The sequence below is a fragment of the Acanthochromis polyacanthus genome, chromosome 13 (genome assembly GCF_021347895.1).
Source record: "Acanthochromis polyacanthus isolate Apoly-LR-REF ecotype Palm Island chromosome 13, KAUST_Apoly_ChrSc, whole genome shotgun sequence".
Taxonomy (NCBI): domain Eukaryota; kingdom Metazoa; phylum Chordata; class Actinopteri; family Pomacentridae; genus Acanthochromis; species Acanthochromis polyacanthus.
The window spans coordinates 3,844,272-3,869,038 of NC_067125.1; the positions used below are offsets into that span (position 1 = coordinate 3,844,272).

Below are 24,767 nucleotides of genomic sequence, written 5' to 3' on the forward strand. Positions count from 1 at the left end.
TCGTTATTTGGCTCTGTTTTTTATTTTTCGTCGTCTTTTTTTCATCCGGCTGCGTTTTTGCGATGACGTTTCTAATACATGATGCGTTTAGATGAAGTGCCTCAGAAAAAGGTGCAAACATCAGCGAACACAAAGAAACATCGAGACGTTTCAAACATGGCGGCTCCCCCGTCGCTCCGTTATGACATCATCACCCAGCGACGGCGCCCCCTGCAGGCCGACGCCGCTCTGGTTTGGATAGAGAAAGAGTCCCGCTGCCGAGAGACTTTTCTGCATTTCCTGATGCTCAGAAGTTTAAAAAAAATGAACCGCGCTGCCTTCAGGGGAAAATTTAACACCAGAATAACTGCTTTTTCCCACAGCATTGAACGCAGCATCAGATTCTGAATTTGTGATAAAAACTGGAAGAAAAAATACCTCCAAAAATAAAAAAAATAGAATTCATTCTGAAAATAATTTAAAATTTAATTATTACTATTAGTTTTTAGTGTTTTTTTTCTAAACTACTTTATTTTTTCTTTATATGTCAAACATTATGAATTTCTCACTTTGATTTAAAGACAAAAACAGAAAAAAACATTTTTATATTATTATCATATCATTGCTTGATATTTTTCCTAAAATACTTTTATTAGGAAACATTTCTGATTTTCCTGCTGTTGATTTATTTTGTAAAGTCTTGTATTTTTAAAAATTTTAATTAATTTTGTTTTTTGTTTTTGTCGGCTGTCGAAATAAACAAAAAAAATGCAGGTTAATCGGGTTTAAACAAAAAATGTTTGTAGCTAAATTGTGACCTGAAGAAATATCTTTTTAAAATATCACTGAATTTTGGCGACATTAAAAAAAAGTGAATTTGTTAATTTTTTGTGCTTTTTTGGCGCTGTTTGACTTCCGTACTTTCGTGTTCTTTCTTTGTCTTTTGTGTTATTTTCATTTCAACCTGAAGGCGGCGCCGTCGTTCCGTTAAATCTGAGCCCAGAACCGGTTCTGTTCGGGTTCAAGCAGCTCCGGAGGCAGAAAAGTCTCTCGTTTTTCAACATTCCCGTCGAGCGTTTGGTTCTCGGTCGTCCAAACGAGTCCGAACTGGAAGACGTTCTCAGAGGCAGTACGGTGGATTATTGGTTCCTTCTGACCTTCAGTCTGTCGTTCAATCAGTAAAACATCAACAACATGACACCCAGAAAAGAGAAAAAGAAACAACTGGTCCGTGGCGGCCAATCAGAGCAGCCCACTCTGGCTCCTCCCACCGCTTTAGCCCCGCCCCCTCTAACCCAAACAGCGACTTTGTGATTTTATTTCATCAACATGCAGAAGTTTTACAGTTTTAAACCATCAGTGATGTCACATCGTAAAAACACGACAGATAATCAATATTCTGTAAATAATCGATAATCTAGACGTGTTTTATTTCTGTCTGCTGATTGGAGGAGACGAGTTTCCCAGAAATCATCAAACCTGCGATGCGTTCAAGGACCAAACTAAACATCTGAGCTCTTTTTCATCACTTTGTACCAAGAAAAGTTTTGATTTTGTTACTATGATTTTTTTTGACATTTTCTTTTCTCTGTTGTTTAATTTTTCCTCATCAAACATTCCTAATTTGTCATTCTGTTGACTTATTCTGAATTTATTTTTATTTAAACACAAAAAATGATAATTTATTGAGGGTTTCTGTGGAATTTTGTTATTTTTGCAGCCACAATTGGCAGCAAAAAACATTCATTTTCATTCTCAAATATGTTTTTGACTCAAAACAAGATTTTTTTAAACATTTTTTTCATTCCAGAAATGTTGTGAAGAATCAAAAAAAATTACATATTAGAATTAATTTCATTCATGAATCGTATCTATTTTTGTAATTTTGTAAAACATCAGGATTTGACAAGTTTTAGTGGATAAAACAAAAAAAGTCTACCGAAACATCTAAATTTTATTCATATTTAGAGCATTGTCCTGTTTCTCCTGTGGAACGTCGGTTCTTACGAAGGCAGTGATAAAACTTCTGATCTTCATCGTTTCCTTTTCTGTAAACCGTTTAACGTCTCGGATGTTTCTGGGAAACTCGGTAACTTCCAGAGGACTAAAGGGTTCCAGTTCCAGGAAAGTAAGAAAAGTTTTGGGGCAGTGAAGCGACTCGTCTGAACTTTAAACTCTTCAATTATTCCTTCATTAACAACCAAATCTGGTGCTGACTGAAAGAAAATCGATCAAAAAGTCAGAAATTATTCACATTTACAATTTAATCACTTAAAGTTTGCAATAAATTACTGTAATTTACATAAATGTTAATAAAACTTATCATTACTTAATATGAGCGATGAAACCAAACAAGTTCAATTTATTTACAGGAAGAAAATTAATGTGAAAATCTGTAAATTATTAATAATTTAATCGTATTTTGTTTATATTTTACATTCCATTATCTCCTTACATTTTACATTAAATTATTTGTAAATTAAGGAAATTTTGAATTTAACATTTTTTTTAATTTTACATTTCTTGTAATTTACACAAATTTTATTAAACTGTGATTTACATTAATTTGACATTATTCATATTTAGTTGTAATTTTTTTAAATTTCACAAAAATTTTTACAAGAAACTACTTGTAATTTAAGTCCATTCTACTCTGAATTTAAAGCGGTTTACAACAATTATAGATTAAATAATAACACATCTTTGTAAGTTTTACATTCAATTATTTGTAATTTCTGTACATTTTACATTAAACTTTTTGGGATTTATGTTAATTTGACATTAAATAATTTGCAAATTATGTAAAATTTACAAAGTATTTTACAACAAATTACCTGTAATTTTTGTAAATTTTACAATGAATTATTACAAAATTTAGTAAATGTTACATTAAATTATTTGTATTTTCCATCATTTAAGTAAATTTTATATTATTTGCAGTTTAGATAAATCATACATTATTAAATTATTTGCAATATTTGTAAGTTTTACACACATTTTACAGTAAACAAATTGTAATTTATCAACATTTTAATAAACAAATTAAGCCCTAATGTGTGTTGGTGACAAAACCCCCAAAGTTTATGGAATTTTATAGATTTACATTTTAGAAAAACACATCGTTGTTAAAATGTTCTGTGACAAAACCAAGAAATAAATTATTTTGGCGGGAATAAAATCAACTACCAATTTATGGACTTTTTACAGTATTTTTTTTTAAAATTTACATACATTGTAATTTATTGATTAATTTGCATTTTTGGTGAAGATTCAGATTTTTATTTTGAAAAGCAGCAGGAAGTCGTTCTTTTCCTCTCAGGTTGATGAAGTTCAGACGAGGTCGAAGTAAAACAGTTTCAGGGCAGTGCTCTTCGTCTGGACGAAGCAGGGCAGTGTTAAAGACGCTACTGAATCCTACAATCAGCCGACACCTGAACGCACCGCGGCGGTGAAAGAAACCAGGAGAGTTTTACCCAAAAAAGTTGAGTTTGAACTCACAGGAAACTGAGAAAATCAGTGAATAGTCACATCCAATGAGTGATTTATCAGTTTCTAAATCTGTAGCTGATTAATTTTCCATCAAATTGATTGATCAAATCATTAAAATTGAAGTTTCCTCCTCAGACGCTGAGAATTTCCAGGTTTCTTTAATGCACCACGATCAGAAAGTCCAAAACGATGTGACATCACTTTAACTCCGTTTCATCCTTTAAGCCACGGCTGCTAAACTACTATTCTGTTATTATTGATTATTATTGATTAGTTATTTCCCATATAGTTTAGAATCGACAGAGAAAAGCATCCGAGGAGCTAAAAACAACAAAAACATTTTCAGTTGAAAAAATGAATAAAATAATAAATATATGAATAAAATAGCCACCAAGCTGCAAAAAAACAAACAGAATATCCATTTTTGGCATCAAGACACATAATTAACTCTAAAAAAGAGAATTTTAACCCCAAATTAGACTTTTTCTTTTTTAGCAAGAGAAAAAGGTTATTATCCACAATTATGTGAAAACGCTTTTAAGTGTGAACAATAGGAATAATCAGTCATAACTTGCCTTTTTCAATAATTTGACACAAAAAAGTTGAATTAATTCCAACAAAAATCCCCAACGATCAGCAGAACCAATCACTGAGAGCTATAATACTGCGCTGTGATTGGACGGTGCACTGGAAAAAGGGGTGTGGCCTAATATTTAACACTAAACTTGCATTTTAAAACGCCTCACAGAAACAAAACGTGTCGTGAAACAGAACAAAGTGTCGACATTCAGGCTCTTGAACGCATGCTGTGGCTTCTCCTCGTCGGGTTTCGTACAGAGTCTCCACACCTGGACGGACAGGTGCGACTCGGTCCGGATCACAGTTACACAACTCGGCCTTCACAGTCCACGTGGGTCGTCTATAATCTTCCAAACTGGAAAACATCACGCAACACACCGAAACCTCTCCATCCGAGCGGAACCGGAGCGCAGCACAAAGAAGCTGCGATCGGACTCCACGTTCCTGCCGATGCCTTCAAAGACCGGCAGATTTCAGAGCTCATCCGACATTAGTTTACACTGTGGTGCGTTTGAGGACTCTGCGACATCAGGAAACTCCTCAGGGATGGACAAATATCTGCAGTTTCCATTTGTTTTCTTGGGTTGTTCGACGCTACATCAGAAAATATTCACTGTCATCTTTAATTTATGACAAAAACTACAAAAAAACATCAAAATAAGAACTATGATGAAACATTTTACATTTTCAATGATTACGTGAACAAATTGAATGAAAACAGGGCTCTTTAGAAAAGAATATGTTGGTTCCGTTGTGATTTTCAGTAGTTTTGATTGCAAAAACTAAAAAGACTGTAGTCTATATTTAAATTCTAGTTAAGAAAGTTAAAACTTAAATAATTTCCATCACAGATCCTGTCTTGAAATGAGACTTTCTATTCATTTGTTTTGTTTTATCCCTAAAAGTCGGTCAAAGTTGGTTTCCCCAAATTGCAAAAGCACATTTTTGCAGACAATACCTGACTTTACTGTTTTAAGTTAGAACTTTTTCCTTAGTTTTAGGCGTGAAAAATACATCGTCAATGAATATTTTGAATGATAGTTTTCATCAATCAATGCCGTTGTTTTTAGCACTTTTCAGCAAAATCTGGAGCTTCTAATCTCCAGGACGGCAAACTGCAGAAGACGAAAGTCTTAGTGAAGACTTTCCTGCAACAACCAATAATATGTTTTGCTTGGAAGCTGATTTTGGATATTTCATGACTTTACTAACTGAAAACGGTGAAACATGTCCTCATAGTTCTATTCTGAAGCATACGTTTTAGCTGGCGGTTTAGCTGGTAAAGGGGCACCATGACAAAGACTTAAGAGTTGCTTAATGACCTCCAACCAGAGATTCAGGAGCCAATATTTTCTCACATTTGAGGCTGATTTCTGACACAATTCCTAATTTTTTATTAATTGACAAAAGGAGTGAACCATCTCGTCATAGTTCCAGTTGTGAAAGTTTACTGTATAGTTGGGCGTTTAGTTGGTAAATGGGGCATCATTACAAAGACTTAAGAGTCGGTTAATGACCTCCGATCAGAGCTCATGTGTTTGACACAAACTGGGATCAACTAGAGCAGCGTTTCTGAATCCAGTTTCTTATAAAACCGACTTGTTTGTGCAAAAATGAGTTGTCAATTCATATTTTTTCTGATATTAGCACTGTTTTATTGGCATATCTTTCAAAAAATGTCAAAAGTCAAGTCCAAAAGTAAGACTTTTCTTGAGGAGTCAATATTATCTCACATTTGAGGCTGATTTCTGACACAATTCCTGATTTTTATTTATTGACAAAAGTAGTGAAACATTTCATCATAGTTCCTGTTTTGAAATTTCACTTTTCAGTTGGGGGTTTAGCTTGTAAAGGAGCACCAAGACAAAGACTTATGAGTCGGTTAATGACCTCCGACCAGACAAATAGAAACATTTTCTCATCGATCTTCAGCTGAATTATTACTCACTATTTAGTTTTGTCGTGAGAAAAAGGTTGTCAGTGAATATTTGCTGATGAACTTTTTGTATATTAACATCCAGAGGACAAAAATCTTCAATTATCTCTTAATTAGAAACTGATTTCAGAGATGTTTTCTGATGTTTTTGCCCTGAGATTTGCCTGTCAGGCTGTAGCCTTAGACCAAACTCTGCAGACAAGACTCGGGGCTAAAAAATGAATTCAAGATCTATATTTTTGCATCTTATAAACACGGATTTTCTCTCTGCAGCAGATTAAAAGTCGGAAGGAAATCAGTCGATCTGAACTCTGCCGGCCGCCGAGAAAAAGCAGGACTGTGGAGACTGTGAGTGATTTCCGGTAAACAGACAGAATTTCACTTCGTCCTGAACGTGAAGCAGGTGACCTCCTCGTCAGGAAGCAGCCTGAAGTCTTTCGTCCTCCTCCAGACCTTTAAATCGGCAGTGACTGCAACAAAATCCACAAAACCTCCCGAAAACACACGAAAACGAACCAGATGTGGCAGCTGAGGAAACAGAAAATCTTCCTCCTGATTGGACGGAACACCACAAAGAGGAAGAGGAAGAAGCGCAGCGTGTCGAAAGTGCGAAGGTTTTTGCATTCATTCGGAAATGAAAGGAAGTGAAGTTTCTACATGGCTTAAAGCTTTGGAGTTCTCAGCGCTCGCTCGACTCGGGAAAACATTTCGTCATCGTCGTGACATGAATGATGATGATGATTACGATGTGGCGATGAAGAGTAGGTGTGCTAGCAACCCGGCGCCGTCTCAGCAGGGCTTTTTGCATAAAATGTAAATCATCATCATCAACGTCCTGAATATTTATTTTTTTCCAAACAAGCCCCTCCCCCTCGCCGCCCTCCCCGGTTAAAATATTTCATCACGAGCAAGAAGAAGAAGATTTTTTTCCCCCGTTAATTCTATTATTTTTTTTAGCTTCTTTTTTTCTTTGTTTTCGTTGCCATCATCATCGTGGCGGTTGTTGTTGTTGTTGTTGTCGTCGTCGTCGTTGTGGTTGTAGTTGCTGTTGTTGCTGAACAGAGGGAGTGTTAAAATGGGAGTTCTCCTGCTCCGCCTGCGGGGGGCGCTGCAGGCTACGACCCGTCCTGCTCTGTGGAGTCCTCCAGCTGCTGCGCCTCCTGAGCCAGACTCCTCGGCCGACCCTCGCTGTTCAGCGTCGGGCTCCTCGAGTTCTTCAGCAGCTTCTCCTCCAACTCGTGCAGCGACGGCTCTTTATACATACAGACTGCAGGGAAGACATGGAGGAAACAGGAAGTTCATTGAACACAGAAGATCACTGGATTGGCAGACTCAAGATCTTCAGAAACTGTAACAAACATGGGTCAAAAATATACATACAGCAACTTTCTATATCACTTTTGGCGGTATAGAAAATTGTGTTCATCAAGTTTTCTGACTTTCAAAGCCTCTGAATTTCTAAAGAGTGGTTACAATCGACTACAGCTGCTGACTCCACTTAGCCGATTTAAATAGAATCTGTCTGACATGAAATTTCAAAGTTCTAGTCCAAAGTCCCCGAAATATTCAGTTCATCAGGAGACTCTGAAGAATTGTTACACTGAGGATGGAAAAAGTTTACATCCACTTGGAAAGACCATGTATATCACAGAAGTCTTGAGTTTCCACTGGTTACGTGGCCGTCTTGCAACCGGAGGGTTGCGGTTCGATCCCCCGGCCTGTCGTGCTCATGTCGAGGTGTCCCTGAGCAAGACACCAAACCCCTAATTGCTCCAGGGGCGCTGTAATGCGGCTGACCCTGCGCTCTGACCCCCCCAGATGGGGGGATATGCGAAAATCAGAATTTCCCCTCGTGGGATTAATAAGGGATATAAAAAATTTATGACAAACAAAAGCACCAGATCCTCACATTGGAGAATCTAAACTGACATTTTTGTGTAGAAAATATACAAATACATGGAGCTGTGTGCAAAATATTAACAAATATGTACAAATAAACAGTGATGGTGTGCAGAGAAGGGAAAACTTTAGCCTTAAACTGTAAATACACAGACTTACTTTAATTTATTGATTTAAATGCACTAAAGAGCAGCAGTGTAACACAAGAGGAAGAAAGAAGCTGAGGGAAGCTGAGGTTGAAGGACATGGATGAAGATGGACGTCAGGAAGGTGATAGTTGATGGGTATTTTTAAATGAAGATGGGTGAGGTGGGGGGAGGCAGAGCGGCTGAAAGCAGAGAAGCAGCTTCATGTTTCCTATTAAACCTCCATCTGTGATATTAGAGCTTCGGCTCGTCCTCCGACTCAGACGGAGTTCCTGCAGGACGACCTTTGATCGACGCTGAACCTCCGAGCTACAAAAAACTCGCCAAACTCTCACGTTCAGTTCTAAAAACTTGTTGTCAGCAAACAGCGGAGCAAGGAAGGAGCTCCAGGAACTCTAACAAACTACCAGTATCCAACCTTCACAACCCGTGTTCCTCTCTGTAGACTGGAATTATAAATGTCCCGATAGGAGTCATTTAATATTTAGTATCTGCCCATATCGAGGCCCAATCTGACACCATTTTCCTACATAATTTACACTTCAAGTACATTAAAGTCATAAAAATAATACACAACTAAATCTCAATGCATGAAGAAAAAACTGAATTTCTGCCTCCAAGCTGTGCCTAAATGTTCTGCAATGGGCACCATGACAAAGACTTTTGTGACGCTTAATGACCTCCAACCAGAACTCATGTAATCCCGGTGATGGCTCGAAAGTAGATAAGTATTGAAAATTAATTAAAAGCTGTTCTGTAATGTTCTGTAGGTGGTCAGAAACCTTTTTACAAAGCTTAGGGTAAATGTAGTGTTAGAGGGTAAATGTAGTGTTAGAGGGTAAATGTAGTGGAGCCTCTAACTGATGCAGTAGAGACCAGAGGAGGTGCCACTCAGACTACAGGAGGTTCATATTGGCAAGTAGGGAGCATTCTGGGAGTTTAGCTAGCAAAGAGGCACCATGACAAAGACTTATGAGGTGGTTCCTGATTTCCAATGACAACTCTTGTTTGAAACAAACTGGGATAGATGAATAACATGTCGACCAAAGGGAAGCTACCTGATTAAGCCCACAGATGCAGGCAAAAACAAAAACTGATCTACCAGAAAACACATCCAAGGTATATATCCCACAATATCATTGCTAATCAATGTGTGAAAATGAATCTTCAATTGAAATTTCCCATGTTTAAAATTAGGAAACAACCTTTTTAACTCGATATTACTACTTTCAAATGGACTTTTACAAAAACTACATCTTACATTCACATCTGAAGATTAAGACATCTGGTTCGTCCAATAAACATGAATGAAAAAGTAAATCTGACAAAACTGGAGTTGCTGGATCTCAGCTAACATTCTCCAGGCTTCCAGTCCTTGCGCTAAGCTAGGCTAACCACCCTGGACCTTCTGCCACACAAGACGCTATTCTCATCTAATTATGGAGACGACAGCATTAAATGTCAGAATCAGAAGTAACAGTAGAGGCACCAGGATGCCTCCCTGAGGAACTCCACAGGTTGCCAACTTCACATGTTATCTGTTTTAAATCTAGTCGTCCTTCCTCTAAATCCTCCCGGTTTCACCTCCTGGCTTTTCTCATCAGAAACCACCTTCTAACTTCGACAACTGCCGTCCTCGGTTGTTTTGGTCTCACCTTCGATGGGTCTGGGGACGAAGTGTGAGCAGGGTTTGGTCTTCTTCACTCGGTTTCCCTTCATGATGACTCCTTCCTTGTTGAGACCCAGGAACCAGGCTCGGCCTGACTCATGCTGCCGGTACAGCGTGGATGAGTAGATGACGTAGTAGTTCTCAAACACCGACTCCTTGAACTTACACTCTGCTGTGAACACATCCTGATGTACAAAAACAGAGAAAACAGACAGTTTTTATTCAGTACAAATCAGCAGTAAACATGAGTTCTGGTTGGAGGTCAAGAACCACAACTGAAGTCTTTGTCATGGTGTCCCTTTACTAGATAAACTCCCAGAATGCTCTCTACTTGCCAACATGCACTTCCCCAATCTGAGTGATGCCTCCTCTAAAGTAAAAGAGCAAATCAGAATTAGATGAAGAGAAATGGTAAGGTGAACTTATGGTACATCAACAGGAAAAACTGACAAAACTCACTGAGACGCAAAACCATTAAGACACAAAGAACTGATTGGGAAAACAAGACAGAGGTGAAACTAATGGGGCCAATTAAAAGAGGAGGGAAACCAGACAAAGGGAGGAAGTAAAACAACCAGAGATACAAAAGTTTAGACGTCTTTAAATAGAGCTCAACTGATTATCAGCCCAACAAATTATCAAGGTGTGAATTGGGCATTTTTGTAATTATCGGTATGCTAGGCTAAGGCTATCCCTAAGAGATTAGCTGTGCCTTTTAGCAACTAGCACTAGCTAGATTACTGTAACATCATTCTAAAGTCAGATGAGCTGAAATATCTGTTATAACTGTCAAAGACGTTACACTAGCAGAGAAACAATCTGCAAAAAATGAAGAAACACAAACATCTGAACACATTAGGCCATTAGCTACTACGCTAACAGCTAGCAGCTAGGTTAAGAGGCAGTCACAGATTAGCCTGAAACAGAGTCTGTAAAATGACAACTGGTAATGTTTTAAGATCCTAGTGGGAAATAAAAATGACAGAACAGAGAAAGACAAACAAAACAGAGAAGAATGGAAACTTTTCAAAATAAAACAGGAAGCGACGTTCTGCCCAGTAGAAACATTGAGTTTAACAAACGACAGTCAGAGCTGCTAGAAATAAATTACTGCAACACACGGAGCGGCTAATGAGGCGCTCTAAACGCTCTGAAGGTGTCCGGATCGATTGTGTTTCAGTTACACATTTAAAATGACGGCACATTCGATTTTATGTCGTTCATCTGAGCGTTCAGAGAGGTATCGATCATTCATCGCTCCGTCCACACAGCTCATATTAAAAACTGTACCCTCAGCGCTACATATTGAGCTTAGCTGTAACACTAGAGCTGCTTTGTTCACTGTCGTCATGTTAAAAACACAACGAGGTGAGCAGGAGTCAGGTTGGATCCTATTTATGGAACAGGGTCATTATTTATACACTTCCCTTTTATGTCTTTCTTACTGTATTATCCGTGATTTAGTCTGTCCATGAGGCCTTTGTTTTACATTTTACACATTAACTGCATCACAGGAATGAAGATTATTACTAATAATCTTCATTTATTGTTCCTTGGAGTCTTTCTAATGTCTGTAATTGATCAAACTTGTAATTAATGAGCCCGCTACCTATTTTTTTTTCTAATTTATTTTCCTGTAAAGGCTTTTCTGAAGCTTCAGGGCGACACAGTTAGAGATGATATGACCAAGAAAACTTTTGACTGGAACTGATCTGCAGGCGACGTCTGACGTTACGGTGAGCGTATTGCGTCATTTCCTGTTTCAGCACTGTGTCGTGTTGTTAGCATGGCTTCTGCTTCTGCCTCTTCTTCTCCCTCTCTCTCCCTCTCCTGCTCAGTGTGCCACATGTTTAGTTATTCCTCTGCCTCCTTTAGTGATAACGATATGTGTAATAAGTGCAGCCTTTTTGTAGTTCTGGAGGCGAGGCTCTCCGAATTGGAATCGCGGCTCCGCACCATGGAAAATAACCCGCTAGCAGCTAGCCAGGCCCCCTTAGCCGGTGCGGACCGCAATAGCTTAGCTAGTGTAGCATCTGCTAGCCGTCCCTTAGCAGCGCCCGAACAGCCGGGTGGATGGGTGACAGTTCGTAGGAAAAACAGTCCTAAACTCAAGCCAATAAAACTATCCCAACTAGACTCTTCAAGGAGATTTTACCTATAATTAATTCTTCAATGTTAGATCTGATTAATCTCTCTCTAGTAACAGGCTATGTACCACAGGCTTTTAAGGTTGCTGTCATCAAACCTTTGCTTAAAAAGCCCACTTTAGATCCAGATGTGTTAGCTAACTATAGACCGATATCCAACCTACCATTTCTCTCTAAAATTCTGGAAAGAACAGTTGCAAATCAATTATGTGAACACTTACAAAGGAATAATTTGTTTGAAATGTTTCAGTCAGGCTTCAGAGTGCATCATAGCACAGAAACAGCTCTGGTGAAAGTTACTAATGACCTTCTCATAGCATCAGATAATGGACTAGTCTCTATACTTGTTTTGTTAGATCTTAGTGCAGCGTTTGACACAATCGACCACAACATTTTATTACAGCGTCTAGAACATTCAATTGGCATTAAAGGGACAGCACTGGACTGGTTTAAATCCTACTTATCAGATAGGTTCCAGTTTGTGCATGTCAACAATAACTCTTCTGAGCATACTAAAGTTAATCATGGAGTTCCTCAGGGTTCTGTCTTAGGACCGATACTTTTCACATTATACATGCTTCCTTTAGGCAATATTATTAGGAAGCATTGTATTAACTTCCATTGTTATGCAGATGACACACAATTGTATTTATCTATGAAGCCAGATGAAACTGATCAGTTAGCTAGACTGCAAGATTGTCTTAAGGACATTAAAACCTGGATGACTTTTAACTTCCTACTGCTAAATTCAGACAAAACTGAAGTCATTGTATTTGGCCCCAAACATCTTAGAAACTCGCTTTCAAAGCAAATAGTTACTCTGGATGGCATCACATTGGCCTCCAGTACTACTGTGAGGAATCTTGGAGTTATTTTTGACCAGGACATGTCCTTTAACTCACACATAAAGCAAGTCTGTAGGACTTCCTTTTTTCACCTGCGTAATATTGTAAAAATCAGGAACATTCTGTCTCAGAGTGATGCAGAAAAACTAGTTCATGCTTTTGTTACTTCCAGGCTTGACTATTGCAATTCCTTATTATCGGGTTGTCCAAATAGCTCTCTCAAACATCTACAGCTGATCCAAAATGCTGCTGCGAGAGTACTGACAGGAGTTAGCAAAAGAGATCATATTTCCCCTATACTTGCTTCTCTTCACTGGCTTCCTGTTAAATCCAGAATAGAATTTAAAATCCTTCTTCTGACATATAAAGCTCTTAATAACCAATCTCCATCATATCTTAAAGATCTGATAGTACCTTATTATCCTAGTAGAACTCTTCGCTCTCAAGCTGCAGGCTTACTTGTTGTTCCTAGAATTTCTAAAAGTAGAATGGGAGGCAGAGCCTTCAGTTATCAGGCGCCTCTCCTGTGGAACCTGCTCCCAGTTTGGGTTCGGGAGGCAGACACCCTCTCTATTTTTAAGACCAGGCTTAAAACGTTCCTTTTTGACAAATCTTATAGTTAGGGCTGACTGGGTGACCCACAGGGGTTCGGCTTGTGTCTTCATTGCACAGCTGACTCCCTCTTGGACGTCCCTTCGTTCTGCCTCTAGTCATGCTGCTATAGGCCTATAGGCTGCTGGGGGACTTTTCTTGACGCACTGAGCCCTTCTCTGTCTACCTTTACATTTAATATGTATACCGTTATTGCAGTACATTCACTCTGTTTCCCCCTGTGCTATTTCTCTGAGTGTCCCTGGTCCCAGAGCTGGATGCTTCAGATCTGTGGTTGATGTTCCACCAGCTGGTCCAGTCTCCATCATGTCCACTGTGGGATGCTGCTGCTGACCTTCCTCCAGCCCTCTGCTTCCAACTCCCTTTTTCCACCAGTCAACTCTGCATTGCCTTCACTATACTTGTTATGCTAACTTACATACTGTTTGAATTTTACTGCTAGCTATATATGGAGTATGTTTAATGTCAGAGCCGTACATCATAAGAGTAAATTATGAGTCAGTTTTCAATGTTAGCTTATACTTTGTCTGTGTCACATATCCTGTCATGCATGTATCCAAATGTGTGTTGTGTTTTCCGTGCTTTCCCACCCCTCCCTCTTCTCCCATCCCTCCCCCTTGCCCTCTTCTGTCCTTCTCAACCCGCCCGGCCAGCAGGCAGATGGGTCCCCCCTATATAGAGCCGGGTTCTGCTCGAGGTTTCTTCCCTGTTAAAAGGGTGTTTTTCCTTGCCACTGTCGCCTTTGGGCTTGCTCTGGGGGTCAGGCATTTGGGTTCTGTAAAGCGTCTTGAGACGAGTTGACTGTAATTGACGCTATATAAATAAAATTGAATTGAATTGAATTGAATGATGGTTTTTGGCACATTTTGGGTTTTTTTTTTTTGCATTCTTTCCTTTTTAAAGTGAATTATTTTGCAGAATTACTTCAGATGGACGTATTATTAAGTGTAAATATTGAAAAAACTGACAGATTTTTTATTTTTTAAAATACTTTAATGACTAATTAATGAACAATGCATCATATTTTGGGGTAAAAATGACCAAATTTGAGCTTCAAGTTCTGATATTTAATTAAAACCAAAATTAATTTTTTTTAAAAATCGCTAAAAATTAATTGATTGCTGTAACCAGATTCCGTAAAAAATAAAAAAATTCTGTGCTTTTGGGTGCAGCCTGGAAGCCATTAGTGACTCCGCTGTGATCAACAGTCAGGTGACAAAAATTCAGGAAGTTTTCAGGTGAACAGCAGGCAGTGTTTCCACAGAGCAGACAGGAAACAACAGTTAAAACTATTGAAAAATCTAAAAAGTTCAATATTTATAGTCTGTACACAATAAAACTTTATTTTGAAGGCCTCAGATTACCTGTAAAGTCTCGATGGTGTTTATTTAAGTTAAAATGTGGACCTGAATGGTTCTATTTTACCATTTATTGGCTTTCTCTCTGCTCTATGTTAGAATGTGGCTCATTTAAAATCCCAGTTTAGGACAGTGGACTTCCTCCAGTCATAACAGACGTGTGTTTATTATTATGTGTGTTGATTATTCGTCCTCTGAACAGGCGGTCAAGCCGAGCCAATCAGAGCAGAACAACCCCCTATAAATCACAAACACCTGTTCTAACATTTAACACTCAACCTGAGAGCTTCTGAAGACATTTTTTGATTCAAGGCTCCTCTCAACACAAATAACTGTTCATTTATTTACTTCAAAGACTACAAAAACACCCAAACTGTTAATATTTCTGAGTGTTTCAGGTTCGAAAATGATTTATAGACGATTAACGAGCTGAAAACGGACTAAAGGACACAAGAAGCAAAAGAAAATGACTAATAAAATAAGTTTAAAATTAATAATATTAGAAAAATGGAGATAAACAGACAACAGATTACACTGAAGAAAACAAATTCCATTTTAAGGGTTATAACTGTAGTTCTTGTCACAGAATTAGAGATTCTAACGTGTAAAATCACAGAAAAAAGGATTAATTTACAAATGAACCCTAAAATACAAGAGCTCAGACAGAAAACAATCAAAAATCAGTATTTTGATGATGAAAGTGATGCTGTCTTTACTGTATTTAAATCACTTATTTGCAGTTTTTATTAAAAGAAAAACTATGTTTATTAAGGGCTGTAAAATGGTAAATCATTTTAAAAATATTTACAGATATTTCTAGTTTTCTTCAGAATATTTTTTCACTTTATTAAATTACAGATAATAACTAATAAAAAGAAAAACATTGATTTACATGTTACCACTAAAAAGCAGACCAAAACTAAATGATTTCCACATCAAAAATCTGTATTTTGACTCTAAAATGATGCTAATGGAGTCTAAAAATATTTACAGATATTTGCAGTTTTCTTTAGTATTTTATCTTTATTAAATTACAGAAAAAAATAAACATTAACTTACATGTTACCAATAAAAAACAGGACAAAACTAAATAAACTCCACATGAAAAAATCCGTATTTTGACGGTAAAATGACGCCATTTTTATGGTATTTGAATCAGATATTTGCAGATTTTAAAATGATTTAAATTATGTTTATTAAGGATTGTAAAATGGTAAATAATTTTATGTTTTCTTGAGTATTTGCAGTTTTATTAAATTGCAGAAAAAAACATAATTTTACATGTTAAAAGTAAAAAATAGGACAAAACTCTAAATATATTCACTGTATTTTGACTGATGCTATTTTTACTGTATTTAAATCACATATTGGCATTTTTTGAGAGACATATTTATTATTAATGTTTATTAAAGACTGTAAAATGGTAAATATTTTTTTGAATTTTTATTTTAAAGATATTTTTAGTTTTATTAAATTAGAGAAAAAACACGTCTATTTTTATAAATAGGAATTCATTCTTTTACAACTTTTGACTGTAAAATTGCACTATTTTTGTTCTCCTACATATAAATCAGCAGATATTTGCTGTTCTCTTTACAGTATTTGAACTTTGCAGTTTTGTTTCTTGCTTATTATATTGTTTATTTCACCTTCCTCTCAGATTTTTCCCCTTTTTTTTGCGATTTTTCTTCTGTTTCAGTGTATTTCAGGCTCAGCTGACGACACAGAGAGCAGAGAAAGCAGAGAGGAAGAGCTGGAGGAGGATGAGGAGCAAACAGAAGGAATAAATGATGAAAACGGTCTCTTTTGCTCGCAGCAGGAATCCTGTGTCTCACATCACAACATGCGATCGCTGAGATAAACAGCGTTCAGACGGCTTCACGTCGCTGAGGCTGGTTTTATGTAACTGAGCAGGCAGGACGACCAGAAACCAGCTCAGGCTTGAAAAATGTCCAGATTTATCTCGTGTGTGATCTGGATGCTGATGCACGATCTGGCATCTGATAAAAGGCATCAGTGAGTTCAGAGAAAATGAGGTTTAGCAGCCGTGAAGTGGTGCTGAAGTGCAGCTTAGCAATGCAGGTACAACAGCAAACAACCGATAACTGAGAGATTTTACACAAATATGGACGTCCAGTTCAAGTTTATTGTTCCTGATCGGATCCGAGTCATCTAATAGTTAATGTTTATTAATACAGAGTCCTAATCTAACGTAATTTGCCTACACAGTACACATTTCAAGGACATTGCAGTTATGTATCCAAGCTGATAAGACAAGCTAAGCTAAGCTAAGTTAAGCTAAGTTAGGAAAAGACAGGATCAGATCGTCTGTACGAGGTCAGGAACCTTGTTGTAGAGCTCAATTTAGCTAGTGAAGGGGCACCATGACAAAGACTTACGTGGCCTATAACAGCTTCCAGGTAAAGTTCAAGATAAGCCAAGACAAGCTAAGCTAAGCTAAAACAAGATGAAAAAAGGTAGAAAAGATCATCTGTAGGTGGTCAGGAACCTTCTTAAGCTCAAGTTAGCTAGAAAGGGGGCACCATGACAAAGACTCATGTGGTCTATAATGGACAAACATCCAATATGCTAAATAAAACCTATAAATAAATCAGCTATTGATTGACAATGTTGTATTTATTGCAACAGTTTCACAATAGGAGTTTAGCTAGCAATGGGCACCATGACAAAGACTTCTGCTGTGATTCCAACCAACCAAAGTCTATGTGTACATGACAAAATGGGATGAACTACAACAATCCAAGTGATCATTTCCATTTCAGGAGTTCAGCTAATGACGACCACCATGACAAAGACTTCTGTGGTAGTTAATGACCTCCGACCAGAGTCTATGTGTTTAAGACAAACTGGGACGAACTACGACAATCAATATGACCACTGTTGGATTAATCAAGAAAATTAGACAAATTTACGAGAGCAGTTTGTCTAGCAATGGCCACCATGACAAAGACTTCTGTAGTAGTTAATGACCTCCGACCAGAACTGTGAAACACACCAAGACGCTTTCAAGGCTGATGCTAAATGTTTATCACTAAAAACAGCATCATCAGCATATAGTAAAACGCCCACTATGTTTAATATATTTATTTATTAAATGGTTGATTATTATCGGTTAAGAAAATAGTTCAAAATCTGCAACATGAACTACATTTCCCATGAGCCTCCACAGCTGGTCCTGCTGCTGTATTTGAGTTATTACAGGATAATAGTGACTTCCTGTTGGTCAGACCAGATGTCCTACAGAGGAAACACATCGTCTCCTCCACCTCGTCGCTAACGCAGCGGCTGAAGAATCGCATTTTTAAAGTTTGATGGCAGCAGCAGACATGAATAATGGATGCCAGATGGACTCACAACAACCGAACGCTGATCAGAGCCGTTTCATTATTAACGCCGCTTTTAAAACTGCAGCTCGGTGGCACGAAGTCGCTGCGTTTGGGCCCTAAAACGGAATAAATAATTAAAGAAAGCAGATATTTTCTCCGACAGGAAACCGATCTGAGAGATGAAGTGACGGTTTGAGGGAAATATCCTGAAATAAGATCATTTGGGAACAAACAGGTAAAAACATTCCAGAAAACGTGATCTCTGGTCGGAACGTTTTCAGATTATTTACACAAACACTGAGCTTCACAGTAAAATACCTCTAGCTGCTTCACAATAAAAGTAATTTAGCTGTTTCACAAAGTCTTCTATCTCCTTCACAATGAAAGTCATATGTCTACTGTATTTCACAATAAAAGCAACTGATCTACTTCACAATAAAAGTTGTCTATCTTTTTGAATACAAGTCTTCTAGCTGTTTCACAATAAAAGCCATTAAGCTGCTTTTACAATAAAAGTCCTTTAGCTGCTTCGCTTTTTAAGTATAAAAGTCATCAATTAACTTCACAATAAAAGTCATTTGTCTGCTTCACAATAAAAGCTATCTCCTTATCTCCTTCACAATAAAAGTCATTTAGCTGCTTCACAAAGTCCCCTAAGTTGCTTCACAATAAAAGTCATATATCTACTGTATTTCACAATAAAAATCATCTAGCTCATCACAATAAAAGCAATGTAGCTGCTTCACAATAAAAGTCATCTATCTTTTTCAGTACAAAAGTCCTCTAGCTGCTTCACAATAAAAGTCTTGCATCTTTCATAAGTCATCAATTATCTTCACAAGAACAGTAATTTATCTATTTCACAATAAAAGTCTTCTCACTACGTCATCATTGAAGTCCCACAGTTGCTTCAAAATAAAAGTCATCTAGTCATCTAGCAACAATAGTCATCTATCTACATCACAGTTTTTTCATAATAAAAGTTCCCTATTTGCTTCAAAATAAAAGCCATCTATCTTCATCACAATAAAATCCATTTATTTAGTTCAAAATAAAAGTCATTTCTCTGCTTCACAATGAAAGTCATCCATCTACTTCACCAAAACTTCCCTATATGTTTCACAATAAAAGCCCTTCTGATGCTTCGTGATGACAGTCATCTATCTCCTTCACAGTAAAAGTCATTGCAGTTGCATCACAATGAACTCCCTCCATTGCATTAAAATAACAGCCTTTTATCCGGGGCTGTTTCAAAATATAAGTTGTCTCAACTTGATAAAATCTAACCTTTAGAGTCGTTATCCTTCATTATTCTCTGTAATTATTTTATCACCCGGCAGATTACTGACTGAGATCCTTCAAATCTTCTTTATGATGAACAGAAACCTTGAACCTTCACAATAAAAGCACCAGCTGAAAGAGAAGGTGGCGGCAGCCTTTCTTACTGATGTGTAGAGGAATCCCTCGGCGTTCATGGCCACGTACAGTCCAGCCTTCACTCCCTGGATGGCCACGACCCTCAAACCCACCGGATCAGATTGAACAGGGCTGCAGGGCGAGAGACATTCAGGAACACAGACAGACAGAGAGAGAGAGAGAGAGAGAGAGAGAGAGAGGTGGTTACTAAAGAGGCAGGAACAGATCAGTCATAGAAAAATACATGCATTTAACATCAGTGTGTTTTATCACTGGGGAAGTTTGAAATTATAATTTTAGCTCCTTTAAAACATCTGTAAAACACAAGAAGTTACATTCAGGACCTTAAAGACAAAAATATCCCCATTAAAACAGGTTAAATCAGCTGTTACGTTTATTTCTTTACACAAAAATCCAACAGTGGCATCATTTTTTACACATAACATTTAAAAAATATATTTTCATGGAGTCCTATATATATTTTTATAGCATTGTTTTCGATGTTATTTTCATCTTTAATGTCCTTAAACCATGAAATAAATCATGTTTTTGTTATTTTTCATTAAAAAAAACTGATATAATGTAACTAACTGGAATTTAAAGGGCTAAAACCGTGGAAATTAAAATATAATTTCTAGTTATGATGAGAACTGATGCTGGTTAAAAGAAATTTCTCAGAAAAAGTGGAAAATAATGTTTGTATGTTATATTTTTATAACCGGTATTGTTGTGGATATTTTTGTCTTTCAGGTCCTGAGTGTAAAGTTTGTTGAAAACTGACATTTTATGAAAATATTTAAGCCTCAGAATCAATATAACTTCTAATTATTGACACATCCCATCAATTAATCCCTTATTTTACGGAAAATATATTTTTTCATTAAAAACACACTTTTTAGGCACAGTTTGTGATGTTATCTTTGTCATTAATGTCCTTAAATCATGAAATGAATCACGTTTTTTGTTATTTTTCCACTAAAAAAACAGCGATATAATGTAATTTAAGGGTTAAAATCATGGAAATTATTAGATATTTTCGAATTATGATGAGAATTGACACTGGTTTAAATGATTTATTGAGTTAAAAATGAAGAATAATGTTGATATTTAATATTTTTATGGCTGTTTATGATGCTGACATTTTTGTCTTTAAGGTCCTAAATGTAAAGTTTGTTGAAATCTGACATTTCATTTATGTATTTATGTCTCAGAATCGATGCAGTTAATAATTTTTTTACACATCTCATCATTTAATTACTTATTTTATGAAAAACGTGTCTTCTTTTTCCTTAAAAAACACATTTTTTGATGCTAATTTTGTCTTTAATGTCATTAAATCGTGAAATGAATCGTGTTTTTGTAATTTTTGCATTAAAATCATAGAAATGAATGCATGTCTTGGTCGTTATGATGAGAACTGATGCTGGTTTAAAGAATTTATCACTAAAAGTGGAAGATCGCATCAATGTTTTTGTCTTTAAGGTCCTTTGTGTCAGTTATTCACTGACGTTTGAGGACTAAAAGTGTCTTCTGTTTAAATTAATAAGAGGAAAATCGACGGTAAATCCACCTCCTGCTTGCACCTGTGTGAATCTACCACAATAATCCCATTAAATCCTTTCAGGTCGAGTGTTTTTGTGCTTTCTCTAAACCCTCGCCGTGCATCGGGCTGATAAAAGTGAAGCAGAGAGGCAGAACAACGGCCGGAGCGATGGGAGGTGATTTAATCCTCGGAGAGCTGCAGTGTGGGTGAGGACGAGGAGGTGGAGGAGGAAGAGGCCTGTGGCGATGGCTGCCGCTAATCCTCCTTTATTTAACACCGAGATGATCTGAGAGAAGAGGGGAATCCAAAACATCTCCTCCTCCTCCTCCTCTTGTCCTCTTTTTTTTATTTAAGCGCCAGTAATCCGGAGCTCATCTGCAGCAGAAACGTGTCCGAATGTTTCGGCTGAAAACGTCTTTCTGAAAGGTCTTTCCTGAAGTTAGAGTACAGCTGACATCTGCTGGCTTCATTCTGTAGTCTTTTACGTTTCGTGTCACGCTGTAATAACGCTAATGGAGGCAGATGCTCGTCTCAAACCCGGAGCTGATGTTTGTGGTTGAGCTTCATGAATATTTACGTCGTCTCAGATCCACAGAAGCAACGAAACACGGAAGCTCTAAAAATAAAGTCGAACAGAACAAATGGATCCGACCATATGAACTCTGAGCTGCAGATTCTTTGGCTCATTTTTCACTGAAACAAAGTCGTCTCCTCTTACTGTAGATATTCAACTATTTCTCTCCAAAGATGTTTCACCGTGCTGAATGGATCTCCTCTGTTCACTCTTTCTGAGCCCTTCGAAATGAGACCAAAATAGCATAAAACTAGTGGAAAATGCTCTAAAATAACTCAAAAACTGTCCAAAATTACTTGAAACTTGCTTAAGATGACAGGTTTTGAGTGATTAAGGAGAATTTGAGTCATTTTGAACGAGTTTGTTGTCATTTCTGACATCTTCTAGTCCAGTTTTGAGTCTCTGTTCATCATCAGTAGAAAGATGCTTCTCCATGCTGAATGGATCTCCAACAACCTGGTGCTCTGTTCACTGTTTCTGAACCGAGCTGCTTTTATTTATTGATCCAGTAGGTTTTTAGTCCTCTCAGTCCAAAACTGTCCAAAATGATATGAATTTTGTGTAAAATAGCATAAAACTAATCAAACATGACTACAAAATGGTCTAAAATGGCCCAAAAACTCTCCAAAATTACTTGAAACTAGTTAAAAATGACAGTTTTTCAGTGATTCCAGACAATTTCAGTCACTTCAGAGAAGTTTTAGTCAAGTTTTGAGTTTATGCTAATCAGCTGTAAGGAAGATGTTTCACCGTGCTTTGGTGACACATCTGGCCCAGATGTTTAAAGATCCTCCCTTTAACGTGGCAAACTTTTCACTCCACCAAATAAAAGTCTGATGTGACAGGAAGTGTCCTGGTTGGAGATTCAGTTCACTAAATGTCCTTTCTAGAAGACGAATTTCTGTCAGAATAAAACAAAGCGGTTTTTTTTGGAGCTTTTTGTTCAGCTCTTTGTTACCCTGAACTTCTACAGTGGAGGTGGAAGAGTTGGTGTAGACATTTAACGGACTCATTACTGGTCTTATTTCCCTTTTCCCTTCTTAGCAAAGCGAACATGGTGTTCAAACTCACTGTAGTCGCTGTTCTCGTCCTTGTTGCCGCTGATGGCTCCGTCCGGCTGCATCTGCAGGAAGAATCCCTGTTCGCTGAAGAGGCGCGTCACGATGCCCTTCAGCTGGGGCTCTGGAACACAACAACAACACAAAAATTGTCAGATTCATGCAACAGACACCCAACAATTTCATTTCTCGGACCTGGCAATTCTTGTATTGTCACCCTCAAAAAAACATCTCTGAAGTCATTTTAAAGATTCAATATCTCCAGAAATAAAACTTCAACAGCCATGACATTTGGTAAACAGACAGACAGAACAGTTTCCATCAGATCAGAATGATCGGATGGATCCAACAGAGGGGATATTTTTAATTATTGGTCCTTGAAAATGGAAGAAAATGCAAAATTTTCCCAACAAGAATGGTGGATTGTTTGTTTCCACCATTTTGACTCGAATGTGACCCAAAAAAATGTCCTCAAATGACTTGAAATGTGTCTGAAATTAGTAGAAAATGTACAGATTGTGTTGAAAATTGTCATCATCAGGTGTGTCTAGGTGTTTCTAGGCTTTTCCAGGTGTTTCCAAGTGTTTCTAAATGTACACACTGTGTTGATACTTATCATCGGGTGTTTAGGGTCAGGGTTAGATGTTTCTAGGTGTTTCCATGTGTCTCCAGGCGTTCGCAGATGTTTCTAGGTATCTCCAGGCGATTCCAGGTGTTTCCAGGTGCTTCTGCTCTTAAACTTGTCAATTGTTGATTCAGTTTCGGCAGAGTGAAGCAGCAGAAACACCTGAATCTGAACCTGGTGTTTCCTGGTGTTTCTAGATGCTTCCAGATGTTTCCAGGTGCTTCCAGGTAAACCTGGAGGAGCCGCTCACAGGAAGTGATGCTCCAGATGACAATGTGGGCCAGTTGGACTCAGAAATAGAGCAGAAGACTGAAGCTAATGTGGAGCAGCTGCTGTTCTACTTTACTTCCTGTCAGACAGAAGCAGTCGAACACGACGAAGCTTCAGATCCTCAAACCGGTCAAACAAACAGATCGATGAAGGAAATCTGTGGAGGAAGAAACGTCTGGGAGAAGATCCAGACTGAGGAGGAGACCAAAGGGAAACGCCAGCACGACTCCGGCTGCTGGGACTGAACTACATCCTACAAATAAAAGTCTTAAGAACAGTTTTCTACAGAATAAAACCCTGCAGCTTCAGATCAACTCTTAATCGTGAACTTTTCTGGATGTGTTGAAGGTTTGTCGACTAAAACTACCACGTTGTGTTGCTCTGTGCAGCTGAACTAAATGACTAAATGTCCAGAGTGTTTGTTAAATGGAGATAAAGTCTTCAGGTGAGGTTCAGGAGGAGAACAACGCCTCAATCCTTTCACTTCCTGTCCTACGTCTATGCGTATGACTCTACCCTTAACACTTCTCCTGAGAGTCTAACAGACGGTGAGATCGTGGAGACAACAGTGATGTTAGCATCCAGAAAGTCTTTATAAACACTGCAGAAACAGTTAGCTTAGCATCTCAAGTTTAGCATCTATACCAGTTTAAGTAGCATGGTCTGATTGTGGGTTTGTTTGGTGCATATTTGTGCTTTTTGAGTCTTTAGTTGTTGGTTTTTGGCTCAATGCAGTCGTTTTGCACCCGTTTGCGCCAATTTTCTCTCTTTTTTGTTTGTTGTTGTATCTTTGTGGTTGTTTTGCACATTTAAAACCTGTTTTTTTGTTGGTTTGAGCCTTTTTGCACCTATCTGTTGTTTCTGGGTCTTCAGTTGTCGATTTTTGTCTCTTGTTGCAGTCGTTTTGAATGTATTTCTGCTCTTTTTGAGTCTTCAGATGTCATTTTTTTTTTGCCTTTTTTATTGTTGGATGTCATCTCTTTGCAATTGTTTTGGAAGTTTTTGTGTTTTTTTGTGTTTTGCTTATTAGTTTTTGTCTCTTGTTGGATGTTTTGCATCTGTTTGTTTCAATTTTTGCTCTTTCTTTGTTTGTTGTTGTATCTTTCTGTTTGTTTTGCACATTTATAAATTGTTTTTTGTAGTCTTTATTCTGTTGTTTTTGCACCGATTTGCTGTTTTTGTGTCTTTAGTTGTTGGTTTGCAGTCATTTTGAACCTATTTCTGCTCTTTTCACGTCTTCAGATGTCACTTTTTGTCTCTTATTACTGGTTGTTG

General features: G+C 37.6%; 1 pseudogene; it reads right to left on the bottom strand.

Annotated features, from left to right (window-relative positions):
- The window catches only part of LOC110955184 (fibroblast growth factor 12-like), a 31,048-nt pseudogene continuing 6,281 nt past the window's right edge, over positions 1-24,767 (bottom strand).